Genomic DNA, 20,785 nt, shown 5'->3' with positions numbered 1-20,785 from the left:
TTCAGCGCTTGTTTACCCGGCGAGAGTAGACTTTCCTCGGCTAGCCCTTCTGACGTCTGCCGCTGGCTCTGATGTCTCTGTGGCGTCTCCAGCTATAATTAGTCTTGTGGAGATTTAACGGCCCATATTTGCTCTCATGGATCTATAATTTGTTCCCTGGCAAATCGTTTAGGCTGAGGGCAAAGTGAAGTTTCATTACTTGTTTATTTTTCGGCTATAACTGTACGTTGCAAAATAAAATGACGGATCATGAGATATAAAATGCTAACGGTAGGCTACACACACACACCTACTGTTAGCATTTTATATCTCATGATCCGTAATTTTATTTTATTTATTATTATTTTAATGCCAGAGTAATACCAGTACAAGTGTGGTGATATAAATGTAATTTTTAAATGTTTAAAAAATATATTTATAAACTTTGCTTACACCTCACACAATTTAAATTGTTTACTCGCGTGCCAAGCCCGCGCAAATGAGGTTTGTGTCGAGTGCGCGCATAACGGACGTCCCTGCCTGTGGATCGGATCGCCAGACACCAGCTGCGAGCTTTCCTGAGGTAAGAAGTTTTTATTTGACAAATTTGTCACAAATGTCTTTGATACTTTTAAAACGTAAACCAATATCCATTAAATATAGCTACATATATGAAGAAAGTAAATAATAATATCGAATTGCTATTACTAACGTATATGACAGTCTCGGGGAACTGTTCATTTTCCTCAAGAACCGCTTTCATAACCCATTAAATTTGCATACAATTGACTAACTGTTACCTGCATTGTACATTATGTACCAAATGTTGTATTTACGCGAACAATGGTTTCCGTCTTTTCACGGCCAGTTATAGTTACATATTTTCGTTGACAGTTAAATGTGTGTGACGCCATTTGAAGTAACGTTAGCGGTGTCAAAGGCTGTCTCGCGCGCCCTCTCTCTCTCTCTCTCTCTCTCTCTCTCTCTCTCTCTCTCTCTCTCTCTCTCTCTCTCTCTCTCTCTCTCTCTCTCTCTCTCGAAAATAGAACATTTACGCCAGTGTATACACCAGAGGATTAATATATATTCAAGTAAAATAATAATTAGTTCAAGTATGTTCATTGTGGCTTCTTATTTATTATATTATTTCATATGAATTCATTTTTACATGCCACTGAAGGCTCTATTATTGTCTTCTCTCTTTTTTCAGTGTTGATAGTCATTTGATTGTGTAAGTGGTCAATCTAGCAGTCATCCTATATCTGTGAATTATCATGTGCATAACATTTAGGCACCATTATAGTCAATAAACATTAATGAAAATTTCTTATTTTTCTCTCTTGTGTCAACAGGAGCTAACAACACCCCAGAAAGAGCCACAGCACTGAGCATCTTTGGCTTTGTAAGTATATATTTTGACTAACATTATGTGATTAACGTCTTTTAATGCATTTGCCTGCATTTCCTACTTGGCATCTATTTGTTATCTTGTTGTGACTGTTTAGTCTCATGTGGGATATGTCACTGCATAACATGACAAAGTAATTAAAAATGATTCATTGTATGCACTTAAAAATTTGTGTAACACTTTACAATACGGTTCATTAGTTAACTACATTAGTTAACATTAACTAATAATGAACTGCACTTATAAAGCATTTATTTATCTTTGTTAATGTTAATTTCAACATTTACTAATGCATTATTAAAATCTTGCTAACATTAGTTAATGCACTGTGAACTAATATGAACAGCTGGATTTTTATGAACTAACGTTAACAAAGATTAACTAATGCTGAACAGAGGTGTTGTTCATGGTTAGTTCATGTTAACTAATGCATTAAAGGGTTAGTTCACCCAAAAATGAAAATTCTGTCATTAATTACTCACCCTCATGTCGTTGGAGACCCGTAAGACCTCCGTTCATCTTCAGAACACAAATGAAGATATTTTAGTTGAAAGCTGATGGCTGAGAAAGGCTTCAGACAGGCCTCCATTGGCATTCAGTACATTGACACTTCCAAGATCCATGAAAGGCACTTAAAACGTTGTTACAAAGTCCATCTCACCACAGTGGCTCTACAATAATTTTACGATGCGACGACAATAGTTTTTGTGCGCAAAAAAAAATCAAAATAACACCTTTATCCAACTTGTTCTCGACTTCCGTGTGTGCCTCCACGACGCATGCGCGAGAATATGACGCAGATCCGGCGTTCGGGAATCCATGAAATGCACACTTAAGCCCCATTTTGAGAACTACGCCGAGACCTAAAGCACGATCAATGTAGAATCCAACAGCTTAGACACGCGCGTCTTCCTCTGCTCGTAAACAAATCGCTTCTGGGTCATATGTCCGAACGCCGGATCTGCGTCATATTCTCGCGCATGCGTCGTGGAGGCACACACGGAAGTCGAGAACAAGTTGGATAAAGATGTTATTTAGATTTTTTTTGCGCACAAAAACTATTGTCGTCACATCGTAAAATTATTGTAGAGTCACTGTGGTGAGATAGACTTTGTAACGATGTTTTAAGTGCCTTTCATGGATCTTGGAAGTGTCAATGTACTGAATGCCAATGGAGGCCTATCTGAAGCCTTTCTCAGCCATCAGCTTTCAACAAAAATATCTTCATTTGTGTTCCGAATATGAACGGAGGTCTTACGGGTGTCCAACGACATGAGGGTGAGTAATTAATGACAGAATTTTCATTTTTGGGTGAACTAACCCTTTAACTAATGTTAACTAATACAACCTTATTGTAAAGTGTTACCAAAATATGTATACATTATTTTATATGCAGATCATATCCAACCAGTGACCAGAAAACAGAGAGACTGAGGAATAGACAGAGAAACGGACAAAGCTGGACTACAACTAAAACCTGAACTAAAAACTAATCATGCAAGTATGTACAGGTGCAAGTATTTAATTATTTGCAATTTCTGAGAGACTTTTATCTTTTAATTTTCAGCCAACCTCGTCTTATGCTGCCTTCATGTGCTAGAAATTTCCTACTTCCCACTTCTGAAGTTGTGATTACGAGCTCATCACATTCAGATTTTGACTTGAGAGGGCGTTCATGTCCAATTTTTTAACTAGGAAACTAGTTCAGTAATTCCTATAGCACGTGAAGGCAGCATAAGATGTCAGTTGAGCAGGAGGTGACGTTTGCCTACCACACCACAGGTGATATGAAGTATATCATATCATGAAATTGCTCTTATAGTCAGGGTGTCCGCGGGGTTGTAAAAGGTAGTAAATGAAATTAGCCAAAATTAAGGGCATTAAAAAGTAGTAAAAAGTACTAAACGTCATCTGACGAGGTATTAAATTTTCGAGCCCAATTTTTTTTAGATAAATTTGTCAATTTGGCCTTTTTTTTCTAAAATTCGCGTGGATTTATTTATATGTTTAGAGTAGGACCTGCGCGATATCGTGTGAGGTGGTGTTCGTTCGCGCGCGCTGAAACAAACTGGGTCCGCGGCTGGCTTGCTGACAAACATGTACGCGAGCTCGCTTCCATTCAGTAATTAAAGCATGGGGAAATGCAAGTTTTCGGACCTCTGGCTGGAGGACTCACGATTTAAAGACTGGCTTAGGCCAGTAGTTTGCAACAGCCACGAGGCTTATTGCCACGTCTGCAAGAAGACAATTAATATAACCTGGGTGGGGGTGAATGGCGTCAAATCGCATATGTAATCAAATAGTCACCAAGCTAGGATGTGCGGACGTAGCGAGCAGCTTCCCATATCAATGTTCTGCTTTACAGATGCATCAACGACCTCAACCTCCACTGCTTTGCCCTCAACCCCGACTGCTCTCCCGATTCAAACCACTGCCAGTAGCCTAACGTTAGTCTAGCAGCATCATCAACAGGTGCGTGACAGGCGTCAGACAGCAGACGCTATGCCCTATCACCACCGCTACATTGCGAGCTGAGGTGCTGTGGTGTTTAGACCTTGCAACTAAACACCACTCTTTAAATTTGAATCTATGGCATTGAAGAGCTGTTTCGAAATATGCAAGTTGCTTAAAGCTTGGCTTACACTGTGCGATTTCTGTGCGATTTCAGCAAGGTTATCTACTCACACTGTACGAGTAGATCGCATGCGATGTAAAGCCAAAGCTCACGGTTTATATGCTCACACCATGGCTCGGATCGTCGAGCGCGACTTGTCTGCTCACTGTATGAGTGAAGATTTAGCATTTACTATTTATGTATATAAATGATTATTATTATTATTAGGGTAGGCCTACTTTTATTATTAAATTGATAATACATTTAATTTGCTCCCGTGATAATTTCATAATGCATCAATGCACAACCGACATGTTGCATAATAAAAGAATAGATAGATTAGCTTACTCCTCATTATTTAAATACATTTTGCACAATTAAACAAGGAATTATAGGCCTATAATTAAAATGATTATCAGTCTATAATATGTCAGAACACTACAATAATATCAGTATTATCAGAAAGTAAGAGCAGCTTTATTTAAAAAAAAACTTGTTTAACACGAAATGGGCCTATACTTCTCTTTTAATTTGTTTCACAATATGGGCCAAAAGAGAAATATTAAGAATATAAATTCAGACAGTTATAGGCTATACGTTATCAGCATATGTTAAAGCAGATTTATATAAATAAAGAGATATCTCTTGTCTCTGTGAGAATATGCGCCGAAAGCTTGTCAGATTTTACGTTCACTTTCAGTAGTGAATAATTGACCAGGTTTGAGACTTCACCGACTCTCGCACACATTACGTTTTTGTGTGATATCCACTGACTCGCCTTCATGATTTAAAACGAAAAAGAAAAAAAATCTATATTGCGCCGTGAAAATTGCTCTGTACACTGCATGAACTATGAAGAAGAAAGGTAGTAAAAGGTATTAAATTCAACTTAAGAAGTTCTGTATATACCCTGATAGTGTATGGAATGCTTTTTAAAGAAAATTTGCGGGGGGGGAAAGGAAAATGTTTAGATGAAGTAATGGAGATGGTGTGAACATGGCCTTTACATGTTCCAGCGTGAGCTGGAGGGAGGTGTCTTCCGTCAGCAGCTTGCTTTCTGATTGGGTATTGTTGCGTTTCACATGATAATCTCCAGAGCGCACACGCTTGTCCTCGGGATAGAGATATATAATATAAGTATAACTATGAATAATAATAATATAACAAGTATAACTATGAATAACTGCTGTTGCACAAGTTGTTACCTCATCTGTCCATGAACAAATTTAGATGAGATAAACCATTTCTCACACATTTTCCCTCTGTTTTGTTTCAGATCAGCCATCAGTAGTTTACCAGTAGGGAGGCCAGCCAAGACCAGCTGGGGTATTTTGTTCATATTTTTTGTTGCCATATCGTCATGATCTCTGCTTTGATTTGTTGTAATGAATTCAGTTCTCTATTTTTTTTCTGTTTTTTGTAATTGATTGTGACGGTGAATAAAAAATATACTGATGTACATGGACTCAAGTCTCTTATTTGGAATTTATTAAATGTATTATTTATTTTATTGCATTCATGTAAAATATTCAAAATAAAGTAATAACATATTAACATGCATATTTTGTAAAATAAAAAGTAAAATAAATTACAGTAAAATTACTGTAAAAAATATTATACTGTAAAAATAAATTGCGGTAAGGGCATCATACTGTAAAATTAAATTGCGGTAAGGGCATCATACTGTAAAATTAAATTACGGTAAGGGCATCATACTGTAAAATTAAATTGCGGTAAGGGCATCATACTGTAAAATTAAATTACGGTAAGGGCATCATACTGTAAAACACATTTACAGGTAAGCTACTGTAAAGGGGCAATTACAGTAACTTACTGGCAATAGTGCTGCCAGTAAGTTACCGCAAAAATACAATAAAATGTCTAACAGTGCAGCACATGTCCAGGCCCGTCTTAAGTTTGCCAATGACCATTTGGATGATCCAGAGGAGTCATGGGAGAAAGTCTTGTGGTCAGAAGAGACCAAAATATAACTTTTTGGTCATAATTACACTAAACGTGTTTGGAGGAAGAAGAATGATGAGTACCATCCCAAGAACACCATCCCTACTGTGAAGCATGGGGGTGGCAGCATCATGCTGTGGGGGTGTTTTTCTGCACAAGGGACAGGGTGACTGCACTGTATTAAGGAGAGGATGACCGGGGCCATGTATTGCGAGATTTTGGAGAACAACCTCCTTCCCTCAGTTAGAGCATTGAAGATGGGTCGAGGCTGGGTCTTCCAACATGACAATGACCTGACCAACACACAGTCAGGATAACCAAGGAGTGGCTCTGTAAGAAGCATATCAAGGTTCTGGCGTGGCCTAGCCAGTCTCCAGACCTAAACCCAACAGAGAATCTTCTCAGCGACAAGCCAGAAACCTGACTGATCTAGAGAAGATCTGTGTGGAGGAGTGGGCCAAAATCCCTCCTGCAGTGTGTGCAAACCTGGTGAAAAACTACAGGAAACGTTTGACCTCTGTAATTGCAAACAAAGGCTACTGTACCAAATATTAACATTGATTTTCTCAGGTGTTCAAATACTTATTTGCAGCTGTATCATACAAATAAATAGTTAAAAAATCATACATTGTGATTTCTGGATTTTTTTTATTTTAGATTATGTCTCTCACAGTGGACATGCACCTACGATGACAATTTCAGACCCCTCCATGATTTCTAAGTGGGAGAACTTGCAAAATAGCAGGGTGTTCAAATACTTATTTTCCTCACTGTATTAGGCCTACAGTATAACATACAATATATTACAGTAGGCTTATTTTAGATAGTTATAATATTTGTGCACCGGGGTCTATGATTTCTAGGTTAAAGTTATGCCACTGATGCGAACATGAGCGGTCCGTGGCGGCACCTGTTACCCGTGGCTGTTATGAACTGCAGGCTACATCAATAAATTACGATACTTTCGTGCTATGGGCACTGCCACTGATACAGGCAGCGGAAGAGTCTATTTTACGCTGAGCTTGCTTCTGCTTTTCAGACATGGAAGTGTGACAAATGTACAGTGCCACCGCTCCCATTACACACATCACGCGCTGCGCATAGGGCACCAAGTGCTCAGGGGGGCACCACAAGAAAATGCTCTCTCTCTTTTTTCACTTTTTCTTCTTGTAGAGTAGAATAAGTTATTATTAATGTTTAAAATCTATCTGAATTGGTAGCCTATGTCTGTGACTGTCTTTTCTCTTTTTCTTTCTTTATAATTTTTTTTTAAGTTATAAAGTTCAGCAAATTTTTGTTAGCTTTTATTCACATCTTAGCCTAGCCTACATGCAAACATACAAAATATTTGGGCCTAAATAAACTCCTTTGTCGATGTTATTGTTTTCACTTAGTGATCATCATTCTTCGTTTCCATGGCAACATTTAACTTTTCATTGAATATACTGCTTCTCACATCTTCTCTTGCCCTTAAATTTAGCATTCATTAACTCAGTTCATTACAAGCCGTTAATTATCAAATGGCGAGTCCTTAAATCATTCGGGTACATCGAGGCATGCATCAATATAATAAAGTAGGTGTGTGTGTGTGATTGTGTGTGTGTGTGTGTGTGTGTGTGTGTGTGTGTGTGTGTGTGTGTGTGTGTGTGTGTGTGTGTTTGTGCATGTGTGCACGTGAGTGAGTGTGTGTGTGTGTGTGTGTGTGTGTGTGTGTGTGTGTGTGTGTGTGTGTGTGTGTGTGTGTGTGTGTGTGTGTATGTGTGTGTGTGTGTGTGCGTGCACTAATAACAAATAAGTATAGATAAATACAAAGCAGCGGGCGAAATAAGTAGCCAGGCCACCGTTTTGCCCGCTGCTCCCGATGGCCAGACCTGAATTCTACATTTAGCACAGTTATTAACAATAAAAACTATGGCGTCCTCTGTGTTAGCCTTTTAAACTATAAGTTACTTCTCAACGTGCACACAGGCTATAGCCTACATAAACGATGTAAAACAGTCCGCGACCTCCCCCCGCTAACGTTATATGGCACAGTCCACGTAAATTGGGGGAAAAAATAGAAGGAAAATAAAATCGGTTAGATTTCAATTTATTCAAAAGATAATTTCTTAAGTCATAATTTAGCAAAAGGAAATTTGAAAAAAGGAGAGAAAATGGCAAAAATCCACTGATGAAGTAACCGAGAAAAAGGAAAAAATGGACGTTTGTTTCAATATTTTATTTTTTGCATTTGCACTATATGGTCTGAAAATTGAATTGTGAAGCGTTACACGGACCAGGGGATCTCTGGATAATCCGTAATTCGTTTGGAGTTATAAAACGAAAATACCGTTTTTCTGTTTTTTGTTTCAAAACGAATAACCAAATAACCGTTTTTGGTGTCAGAATCAAAAAACGAAAAACCAATTAAAAACGGTCCGTTTTTCGTTTTGAACTTCAGTCAGTTCGTTTTTCGTTTATAAACCAAAAACGGAAGTCACGTGGTCTATTCCTTTTTTGGAAGCGAAAGTTACCGGTAACACTTTCAAAATAGAAGTAACTATGGTTAACGAGGTGATTGTAGACTAACTATAACGTTTTTTAGTGCCACTAAAGTAGCACTGGGTGTGAGAAAGAAAAAAAAACACTTAAGTTAACTGAAATAAAAATTAAAACTAATAAAATAATAACTCTGGCTGTTAGGGAGAATTAAACATTTGTAAGAACATTGGTGACCTGTAACTTCAGATTAAGACAAGTGAACTAATTTTATATGTAGCTTAGGATAGCAGGAAGCCTATTTATTTATAAGTTTCTATTATTTAATTCACATTTTAGTTTTGTAACATATGTCTTGCTATGTGGAAGCTCAACCAGCAGAGGTCACTCTACCCCCTTCTGCGCACCGACTCTTTCTGTGGGACAACAGGCAACAAGGGTTTGACCTTTTGACTTGTGTTTATATCAAAGAGAAGGCAAGCACTGCTACCAACAGAAGCTAATCACTGAGTTTGAAGGGTGTGCAGAACTTCACGTGCCTTCCAGCTCCTCTTTCTATGGCACTATAGCTGTTAAAAACTCCCAGCTTCCACCATCTACTGTTACCCCTTCTGTGTCAAAACAAAACTCTTCCAAAACAAATCTATAAAGTTGTATACCTTTTATTTTCATTCGCATTTTTCTCCAGTGTAATATACTTATTATGTTAGTAAAGTAGATGAAATATTTTTTATGCAGCTTGTAGTTCTCATTAGTTATGTAGACCTACTTGTGTGTGAAACCTAGCCTTACTCAGTCAAATTATCTCTAGCCCTGGGACTTTCAGATCTTTTAGTGCTTTTTTGGGTTTAATTCTGTTTGATGAACCACCAGGGAAAGGCAGTGCTCTGTACTCTAGGTACTTGTGTAAAGTAAAATAAAAGTGAAGTTAAATTATTTAGTTTTGGTACTCTGGTACTACCCTAGTACTCGTGTCAGGGCCTCCCAGAGTTTCCCCAATACCTGGAGGATGTGAGCCTGTGCACTGTGTGCTGGGTTTAAGGACTGATGATAGTAGCAAGACTGGCCCCAGTCACCTACCATCACTCTCTCTTCAAATAAATGCTGGACTGACAGGACACCACTCCTTCCTCCGGCACCATAAAAGGGCCTTTGTTGTCACTTTCAGATATTTACATCATGGTTTATGGTAAGCCACATCTTTGAATTGTGGCACTACTTTTGTGGAATTAGATGATGTCAACTTATGTCTTTAAATACAAATGTACATCACAATGTACAAAGGTACAGTGAAGCAGGGCTCTGCATTGCAACTCTTTCACTTGCATATATGCCCTTAAATGATTTACAAGCATATTGGGTCAGTGAAGACTAAAACCTAGGCAAGGCAAGGCAAGGCAAGTTTATTTATATAGCACATTTCATACACAGTGGCAATTCAAAGTGCTTTACATAGAAGAAATTAAAAAATAATAAAAAGAAATAAGAATAATTAAAACAGTTAAGAAAAAAATAAAATAAAATACAGTACAGTACAGTCGGACGAACATTGGCACAGTGCTCATTCATTAAATGCATAGCTAAACAGATGTGTTTTGAGTCTGGATTTGAAAGTGACTATTATTGTAAAACGAGTAAAAACCATGTGAAAATCACCCATTAAATGAAGCCTCTTCTAAAGATGTGTTTTTCATTTATAGGCCTATGCAATGTGAACATGGTTGTACAGTGGTGGTCCAGACACAAAAAAATCTCTGTAAAGCTGCTTTGAAACAATCTACATTGTTAAAAGCGCTATATAAATGAAGATGACTTGACTATAACATTTACAGTAGGTGTAAAAGAGGTAATCTAGTAGGGCTAGTTCATCTAGGGTTTCAGGCAATAAACAGGATGGTGTATCGGTCAGAATACAGGAATAAAGACGAGGAGATATTCTTTCTTCTTTAGATTGTATTGGACTTCAGCAGTGCTCATCAGAACATTCCAATATCCAGTATTGTCATTATAGTCTGATAATAAAACAAATAAATCACCATTAGGTACTGCCATCTAAACAGTTACAGTACATACATTTCTATGCAACGTAAAGAATATATCCACACATATAATACAAATCAGGTTCATCTAACATAAATATCTCAATAAACATTAATATGCCCCTTAGAACATAATCTACAATTACATAAACATGAAAATTACTGCTTGGAGAAATATAAAGCGCTTCACCTATTTCACTGACCAGTTCACATTAAACTGTATTAGAAAAGGTTTACAAAAGGAGCAATGGCGACATCTTCTGGCCAGACAAGGCTACTACTCAAACAGCGTCTGCACATGGTCTCGTGAGCACGATATTAATTCCCTTAACTCAATATTATAAACGTAACGATGAAACTTATATATCAGAAGGCTCACACTAGTTAACTTATTATTTCCTACAGTGTTTTACAACATAAACATTGTTCTATCACTATAAATCTCACTCATCACGCTGGCACATGATAATGCATAATAATTTCTACAATAGAAACATTAACACAGCAAAGTAGCAGTCACTTACTTTCCGTCATTAACTCAACGCATGAACATTGGAAGCTGGATTGTTCAGTAGGGACTAAGGAAGCTGCACAGCACAGATACGTAGGCTAAATGATGTCGTTAAACTTGAACTCGTTTCCATACCCGCTATATCTGACGCTAACCACACATTTCTCTTCCGTCACCACAGAATAAGAGTCTTAAAGGGGAAGGCACCCTGAAATGTCAGAGCCTTTTATACAGCCGCCCCCAAATGTGCAAGCACATTTGCTCCCTTTAAAAGGCTTATCAGTCAGGCTGTGAGGGGCTCACAGAGGCATCGTCCATCCCCGACGGGAGAGCTGGCAACATCACCAACCGAGCTACCGGTCGGGTGTACACATGTCCTTTGATGTCCACATCGGCAGATCTAATGCGTCCATCGTCGCTGCGGTGACTCTTGATTACATGCCCAATGGGCCACAAGGCTCGAGGTAGCTGCGGGTCCACCAGCATGACAACAGCCTTTTCCAGTAGTTCAGGGGAAGAGGAGTGCCATTTCTGTCTAGTTTGCAGCCCAGGGAGATATTCCCTGATGAATCTGGACCAGAACTGATCAGCGAGAACCTGTGAATGCCTCCAGCGTCTACGGCTCAGGAGCTCCGTCTCAGGATAAACCACTTGGGGAAGAGATCCATCAGGCCGCCCCATAAGCAGACTATTGGGTGTCACGGGGTCGATATCCGCGATGTCGGCAGATACGTAACCCAATGGTTTGGAATTGAGAATTGCCTCAACTTCCAGGAGAACGGTGAGCAGGACGTCCTCATGAACAGGTTGGGCCCCCACACAGGTGTAAAGTGCAGACTTGACAGAGCGGACCTCTCTTTCCCACACTCCACCGAAGTGTGGAGCTGCGGGAGGGTTGAACTGGAACTTAATCCTCTGTCGCGCGAGTTGTTTCTGCAAGGTTGGCTCCATACTGGCAAAAGCCTCTCTTATTTCCCGTTCTCCTCCTTTAAAATTGGTTCCCTGATCTGACAACAACTCTGCAGGTGTCCCCCTTCTGGCGATGAACCGTCTCAGGGCCATCAAATAAGCATCCGCATCCATATTTCTGAGGAGATCCAAGTGTACCGCCCTGGTTGTTAAACACTTAAATATTATCCCCCAGCGTTTCTCCTGACGTCTGCCTATCTTCACTAACATGGGCCCAAAACAATCCACGCCAGTGGAGTGGAAGGCTGGTTTGTGTAATCGGAGACGAGCAACGGGAAGGTCCGCCATTCGGGGAATGGAGGGTTGAGCTCTCCAATGCTGACAATCGGCACAAGAATGCTGGTGTCTGCGAATTGCCTCCCTCCCACGGATTATCCAGAATGACCGCCGCATCTCCGCAAAGACTCGCTCTGGACCAGGATGATGCAGGTCGCTATCATACTTTTGGATAAGCAAGCGTGTAAAGGGGTGTGAGGCATCCAAAACCACAGGGTGCAATGTCAAGTCGTCTTGACCTTCCAAACGTCGCAGCCGACCTCCTACTCTTATAAGGTCCGTGGATTTGTCCAACTCTGGAGCCAAGGTGAGTAACCGACTCCCATGTGCGACAGGCTTCCCTACTGCAAGGAGTTTGTAGTCCTCTGGGAAAGACTGTTGTTGGGCTCGCTGGAGAACTATCATCTCCGCCTTTTGGTACTCTTCAGCACTCGGTGGGAAACTAGAAGGGGTTTGTCCTAGGATTTCTTGAGCAGTGGCATCTATGAGCTCCTGCCAGTTTCGGTACAGCTTGTCATCCCTGCTGATTGACATTGGTGAGGTAATCGTTACTCCACAGAAGGTGGTCTTCCGGAGTTCCGCTTTATCCTCAAATGGTTCGGTGCTGGGTCTTTCTGGCCAAATAGCTGGGTTCTGGAGAAGGAAGGGAGGTCCTTGAGACCATCGGTTGGGATCTATTAAGGCCTCCAGGGTCTTCCCTCTCGTCAGATCGTCAGCAGGATTATTTGCAGAGTCCACGTAGCGCCAAGTGCACTTCTCCGTTAACTCCTGGATCTCAGCTATTCTGGCGCCCACGAAGACCTTGTATCGACAAGACTGAGAGTGTAGCCAGGTCAGTACAGTAGTGGAGTCGGACCACATCACAGTTCGAGCCACTGTCAAAGTAAGTTCCCTCTCGAGAACGCGAGCCAGCTGTGCTGCAACCAGAGCTCCGCAAAGCTCCAGGCGTGGGATAGAATGCAGACGTCTTGGAGCTACTCGTGAACGAGCAAGGATAAAAGACAGGTGGACCTGTCCTTCCTTGTCTTCGGTTCTCATGTAGGCTACGGCTCCATATGCTTGCTCAGAGGCGTCTGCAAAGATGTGCACCTCACGTGTGGCACCCGCAAGGTTAACGTCCGCCGGAACATATGCACGTGGGAATGTAAGTAGAGGTAAGGACTCAAGTTCAGCCTCCCAGCTGAACCAGGCCTGCAGGAGGTCGGCGGGTAAGTTTGAGTCATCCCATCCTCGCTTCTTATCCCACAGCTGCCTGATGATGAGCTTTGCTCGGGTGGAGAAAGGTAACATATAACCCAGGGGATCATATTGTGTAGCTAGAACTCTGTAGATGTTCCTCAAGGTTGGTTCCTCGTAGGACACAGGCCTATGTTTGTAGCCCAAGGAGTCGGTTGCCCAATTCCAGCTGAGACCAAGTGTTGACTCGAGAGGGTTGGACTTATCCTGTGCCAGCCACAGGTCCAGGCTTTCCGATCTGGCCTCTTGAGGCAAGTGACGCAGGACGCTTGGATCGTTGCAAGCCCATTGGCGCAACTCAAAACCTGCAGATATCAGAAGATCCCTGAGTCGATCAACAAGTCGTTTGGCCTCACCCGATGTACCCATGCTCTGCAGGCAATTATCCACATAAAAGCAGTTCTCAACCGAGAATTTCAGGTCATCGTCAGGCCCGCAGTGGTCAACAACATGGCGCTGTAAGGCATATGTCGCACAGCACGGGCTACAGGTTGCGCCGAAAGGCAAAACTTGCCACTCAAATGTTCTTGGGGGCTCTTCCACCTTCAGGTCCCGCCACAGGAACCTTAGAAGGCGGCGATCTTCAGGGATGAGGCGGACTTGATGGAACATCCCCTTGATGTCTCCACTAACCGCGATGGGGTGTTCACGAAATCTCAGTAAAACTCCCAGCAAAGGGGCACCAAGAGTAGGGCCCGGTAACAGGTACTGGTTCAGGGTCTGCCCAAGGTACTGGTGAGAGCAGTTAAAGACCAGGCGGGGTTTCCCGTTGTGGCTGACGAGATGATGTGAGATATACCATCCTTCTTTGGTTGAGGTATCCTCAGTGATTTCCCTCACAGCACCTGCTTCAATGAGCTTCTGCATTTCCTTCCTGTATGCATCCGCCAGCCTGGGGTCCTTTAAGAGTCGCTTCTCAGTACTACGTAACATGGGCATAACTGCCTCCTTTGGCGAGTGCAATGGTGGCATGCTTGCCTGTCGCAGCAATGGTGTGGCGTACCTAAGAATTCCATCCACATTAGTACGGACAGTCTTAGATTCAAGCAATGCTACAGCCTGTTGATCCTGCTTTGACCGAGTCACCTCTCTTTCTGGTCGGTAAGGTACAGTGTCTACTTGCCATAGCCTCTCAACATGCTTGTAAAGCTCATCCATTGATGGCGCATATGAAGTATACAGGCACTGTGCAGGTTGGATAGGCCGCCCCATGAATGGGGTGGGGCCCTGAAGAGTCCACCCAAGCCGGGTGCGGACTGCGGCTGGGCCACCTGATGGACCAAGTCTGACTGGCTCAACAGGTGTTATCAGCTGAGGGTTATCAGATCCTACAAGGAGTGTTGGCTGAGCATCTCTTAAGGCAGGTAGGGGAATACCACTTAGGTATTTGTATTTTCTCTTCAGGCGGTCAATGGGGTAAGTATGCTGTGCTAGGCTGAGGCGGCCAGCTGTGAAGGCCCCCTTGATCTTATAGCTTATGTGAGGGTTCGCCACTGGTGAGACGCTGAAAGACACTGTGTGGCCATGGAGGATCTGGATGTCCTGTCGGACTGTACGCAAAGGAAGCGCTTCGGGTTTGCCCTTTAGGCCAAGAAACTTAGCTGCTGCTGGCAACAACATGGTCCTCTCTGACCCATCATCGAGGATCGCAAAGGTGTCCAGCGTCCGATCTCCATAATGTACAAGCACCGGGACGACCTTCAACATGACTCGATTCCCGGCTCCAGGTCTGTCCAGGTAGAGCGAATCAGCCGCAGAGCTAGTTAAGCAGCTCTCTTCTTTAGCAGCTACATCTTTATTGCCCCTCTCTGCTCTTGTATTTATCTCGTGAAGAGCCAGTAGGTGCTTTCCCTGACAGATGTTGCAAGGTTTCTTCAATGTGCACTGAGCAGCTTGATGAGTTCGTGCGCAGCGCCAGCACCGTTTGTTAACCCGGATCCATTCCCTAAGCTGGTCTCTAGAGAGTTTGGTGACAGCACTGCATTGACTAAGATAATGTTCAGTACTCTCACAGTAGGCACAGTAGGCTTTACTCTTGGCTCCTCGGTTAGTTGAACTCTCTTTAAGATACGAAGAAGCTGTCTCTGCCGACTCACCAGCTCCATGAAGGACAGTCACCGTCTGTCTACCAGGACGACCATCAGTCTTCATGTTCTGCCTTTCCTTTATGCTGCGTCCAGTAGCCTGACTGTCGAAGCCCTGACACCATGATTCATAGCGGAGCCATTCTGACAAATCATGTAAAGTGTGGGTCGCCCCTAACTGCTTGAACTGATGTCGACGGAAATCAGCTCGCTGCTCCGGAGGGAGCTTACTCAGCAGACGAGCAACATGTGATCCGCAGTTGAGTTCGATTTCCCCTTCAGGTCCCAGAGTCTGCAATAAACCCACTAAAGATTGTATCTGGAGAGAGAATTTCTGGAATGCCATAGTATCACCTCGCCTCACCTCGGGAGTCTCCAGGACGTTCGCTATCTTCTTTAAGGCAAGTTGATGAGGCTGCCCGAATTTGTCATGGAGGGCTGACATAGTGTCACTATAAGGGGTGGGTGAGTTTAGATAAGCATCAGCTATCAGCTTGGCTTCCTCCAGCTTTAAATGATCTACAAGTATCTGATACTTGAAGAGTTCTGTAGCCGTGGATGGGAGTAGGTTTTCTAAAGCTATGCGAAGCCGTGCGAACTCACTGGGATCCGGGTGAATGAACCTTGGGATTGTGGGTTGAGGCCCTCGATACACTTGTTCATTCCCCAGCGGCTGCATAAACGGGTTAGATGGCGGCATACCATGTACCGCTCCGTATCTGGCCTCTAAGGGATGGTAGGCACGGGCAGGTGCCGATTTCATTACAGGTGCATGAGCTGGGGCAGGGTGTGTGAGCAACTGAGAGGGCCGTTTAGAGTGGTATGATGATATCCCTCTATCAGAAGCAGGAGCGGGGTACTGAGGATGCAGTGGAGGCTTACAAGGCATACATACTCTACCTCCGGGGGAAAGGTCGAGCTGGTTACGGTCTAGCCCTTGTTCTTCGACCCTGAGATTGCACATGCCTCCCGTCAGGTTCTCATCAGGTTCAGGCCAGGGTGGAGGATCAGGCCAGTCCTCATCCTCCATTTTCTTCGAGTGTGCTGCATCAGTGAAACTTCTTGAGGCCACAGCACCGGCCTGTGGAGATGTGGGGTTGCTGTAGTTTGCGGCTGGACTATTAACTTGGGCCAGGTTTTCCCTCAGCGAGCGGGCTACTTCCAACAGCTCTTTCATCTCATGCCGTGCTTCATTGAGTTCCTTTATGCCAGTCTGGAAGGCCTGTTGTGTTTGGAGCAGCTTAATATTCTCCTCCCGAATAGCTCTAATTTCCTCCGAGAAACGAGAATCCAGATATGGGCTCTGATGGGATGAGGGTGTTCGCGCAGGCTGAATAAACCCATCCAAATCTCTCCTCTGGCCGTGGTCTGAGACTAACTGATAAATCTCAGGGTGAGCAGCATTCCCAGGGAAACCCCCAGAGTGAGAGTGGGCTGTCTGGAAAGGGGTCATCTGGTCTGGACCCTCCCGAGTGGGGAACACCCTCCTATCCAATGCAGGGGATGACAGATCCCATTTTAACTGATCTCTTTGACTATATCCCATATAGTCCACTTCGAAGTCCTGAAGTCTGACAGGTCGACGTATTTGACGTTTAGGTCTCACATCAGGATACATCTCTTCATCTGCCTCCATCCTGGATACTGTATCCGGCTCGAAGGACCAATGTAAAAGAGGTAATCTAGTAGGGCTAGTTCATCTAGGGTTTCAGGCAATAAACAGGATGGTGTATCGGTCAGAATACAGGAATAAAGACGAGGAGATATTCTTTCTTCTTTAGATTGTATTGGACTTCAGCAGTGCTCATCAGAACATTCCAATATCCAGTATTGTCATTATAGTCTGATAATAAAACAAATAAATCACCATTAGGTACTGCCATCTAAACAGTTACAGTACATACATTTCTATGCAACGTAAAGAATATATCCACACATATAATACAAATCAGGTTCATCTAACATAAATATCTCAATAAACATTAATATGCCCCTTAGAACATAATCTACAATTACATAAACATGAAAATTACTGCTTGGAGAAATATAAAGCGCTTCACCTATTTCACTGACCAGTTCACATTAAACTGTATTAGAAAAGGTTTACAAAAGGAGCAATGGCGACATCTTCTGGCCAGACAAGGCTACTACTCAAACAGCGTCTGCACATGGTCTCGTGAGCACGATATTAATTCCCTTAACTCAATATTATAAACGTAACGATGAAACTTATATATCAGAAGGCTCACACTAGTTAACTTATTATTTCCTACAGTGTTTTACAACATAAACATTGTTCTATCACTATAAATCTCACTCATCACGCTGGCACATGATAATGCATAATAATTTCTACAATAGAAACATTAACACAGCAAAGTAGCAGTCACTTACTTTCCGTCATTAACTCAACGCATGAACATTGGAAGCTGGATTGTTCAGTAGGGACTAAGGAAGCTGCACAGCACAGATACGTAGGCTAAATGATGTCGTTAAACTTGAACTCGTTTCCATACCCGCTATATCTGACGCTAACCACACATTTCTCTTCCGTCACCACAGAATAAGAGTCTTAAAGGGGAAGGCACCCTGAAATGTCAGAGCCTTTTATACAGTAGGTTTTAGTCTTCACTGACCCAATATGCTTGTAAATCATTTAAGGGCATATATGCAAGTGAAAGAGTTGCAATGCAGAGCCCTGCTTCACTGTACCTTTGTACATTGTGATGTACATTTGTATTTAAAGACATAAGTTGACATCATCCAATTCCACAAAAGTAGTGCCACAATTCAAAGATGTGGCTTACCATAAACCATGATGTAAATATCTGAAAGTGACAACAAAGGCCCTTTTATGGTGCCGGAGGAAGGAGTGGTGTCCTGCCAGTCCAGCATTTATTTGAAGAGAGAGTGATGGTAGGTGACTGGGGCCAGTCTTGCTACTATCATCAGTCCTTAAACCCAGCACACAGTGCACAGGCTCACATCCTCTAGGTATTGGGGAAACTCTGGGAGGCCCTGACACGAGTACTAGGGTAGTACCAGAGTACCAAAACTAAATAATTTAACTTCACTTTTATTTTACTTTACACAAGTACCAAGAGTACAGAGCACTGCCTTTCCCTGGTGGTTCATCAAACAGAATTAAACCCAAAAAAGCACTAAAAGATCTGAAAGTCCCAGGGCTAGAGATAATTTGACTGAGTAAGGCTAGGTTTCACACACAAGTAGGTCTACATAACTAATGAGAACTACAAGCTGCATAAAAAATATTTCATCTACTTTACTAACATAATAAGTATATTACACTGGAGAAAAATGCGAATGAAAATAAAAGGTATACAACTTTATAGATTTGTTTTGGAAGAGTTTTGTTTTGACACAGAAGGGGTAACAGTAGATGGTGGAAGCTGGGAGTTTTTAACAGCTATAGTGCCATAGAAAGAGGAGCTGGAAGGCACGTGAAGTTCTGCACACCCTTCAAACTCAGTGATTAGCTTCTGTTGGTAGCAGTGCTTGCCTTCTCTTTGATATAAACACAAGTCAAAAGGTCAAACCCTTGTTGCCTGTTGTCCCACAGAAAGAGTCGGTGCGCAGAAGGGGGTAGAGTGACCTCTGCTGGTTGAGCTTCCACATAGCAAGACATATGTTACAAAACTAAAATGTGAATTAAATAATAGAAACTTATAAATAAATAGGCTTCCTGCTATCCTAAGCTACATATAAAATTAGTTCACTTGTCTTAATCTGAAGTTACAGGTCACCAATGTTCTTACAAATGTTTAATTCTCCCTAACAGCCAGAGTTATTATTTTATTAGTTTTAATTTTTATTTCAGTTAACTTAAGTGTTTTTTTTTCTTTCTCACACCCAGTGCTACTTTAGTGGCACTAAAAAACGTTATAGTTAGTCTACAATCACCTCGTTAACCATAGTTACTTCTATTTTGAAAGTGTTACCGGTAACTTTCGCTTCCAAAAAAGGAATAGACCACGTGACTTCCGTTTTTGGTTTATAAACGAAAAACGAACTGACTGAAGTTCAAAACGAAAAACGGACCGTTTTTAATTGGTTTTTCGTTTTTTGATTCTGACACCAAAAACGGTTATTTGGTTATTCGTTTTGAAACAAAAAACAGAAAACGGTATTTTCGTTTTATAACTCCAAACGAATTACGGATTATCCAGAGATCCCCTGACCTTGACGCCACCTACTGGCTGTTTTATTTTCATATTTATACTTTGCATGGACTTTTTATTTAAAATATAAATATTTTAACTAAGTTTAAGTTTAACTTTAACTTGTACATAGCCTATTTCTAAATTCAAAAATTTCAAACATTTATACAACATTATTTACCCATGAGCTGCATGTAAATGTATCTAAACACCACTTCAGATAGAGCTTCTGTGCCACTTCTACTTTTGATGCTGATTTAATTAGATTGGTAACAGTCTGGTTATGTCTTATTGCTCTAACTGAATTTATTGTTTAAATTAACATTTTAAAAACAACTTTTCTATTTTAATTGAAGAAATTGACAAAAGATGATGCATACATTTAATAAGATTAGAAAACATTGCTCTTATAATGGTAAAAATGCCCCTGGACATTAATTTAAAGGGACAAAGATGGTCCTGTAATGGGAAAGTTATAATTGGAATACGTGTTATTGATCAGAAAGTGCTCCTGAATTTTTGACTGTGCTCCTAATTTTTTTTAATTAGGAGCACAAGTGCTCCTCAAGAAAAATGTTAGCGTAGAGCCCTGTATATATATATATATATATATATATATATATATATATATATATATATATATATATATATATATATATATATATATATATATATATATATATATATATATATATATATATATATATATATATATATATATATATATACAAAAATGGTTCTTGGCTCGTAATCATAGGGGAACCTTTTTAAGTGCTATATAGCACCAATTTTGGTGCTTCAGTGGTTCTTCAGCGGTTCTTTAGCGGTTCTTTGACTAAGGTGCTATATAGCACCTCTGAAGAACCGCTGAAGAAACACTGAAGCACCAAAATTGGTGCTATATAGCACTTAAAAAGGCTCCCCTATGATTACAAGCCAAGAACCATTTTTGGTGCCATATAGAACCTTTTTTTTTTAGAGTGTATATGAATATATAAATATTTAACTGCCCATTTTTAATTGAAGATATGTCATAATAGCTACAGTATGA

At 41.3% G+C, this 20,785-nt stretch overlaps 1 long non-coding RNA gene across 1 annotated transcript; it reads left to right on the top strand.

The window, feature by feature from the left end:
• Nucleotides 1–438: 438 nt before the first annotated feature.
• Nucleotides 439–2,886, top strand: LOC307117423. The gene is made up of 3 exons (XR_013815432.1): nucleotides 439–562; nucleotides 1,332–1,381; nucleotides 2,784–2,886. It is a non-coding gene; the product is annotated as an uncharacterized lncRNA (long non-coding RNA).
• Nucleotides 2,887–20,785: the final 17,899 nt, after the last annotated feature.

The sequence above is a fragment of the Gobio gobio genome, assembly GCF_949357685.1.
Source record: "Gobio gobio genome assembly, chromosome: 21".
NCBI classification, from domain to species: Eukaryota; Metazoa; Chordata; class Actinopteri; order Cypriniformes; family Gobionidae; genus Gobio; species Gobio gobio.
Note: the sequence above shows the minus strand (reverse complement) of the source record. Positions and strands in the feature narration are given on the sequence as shown.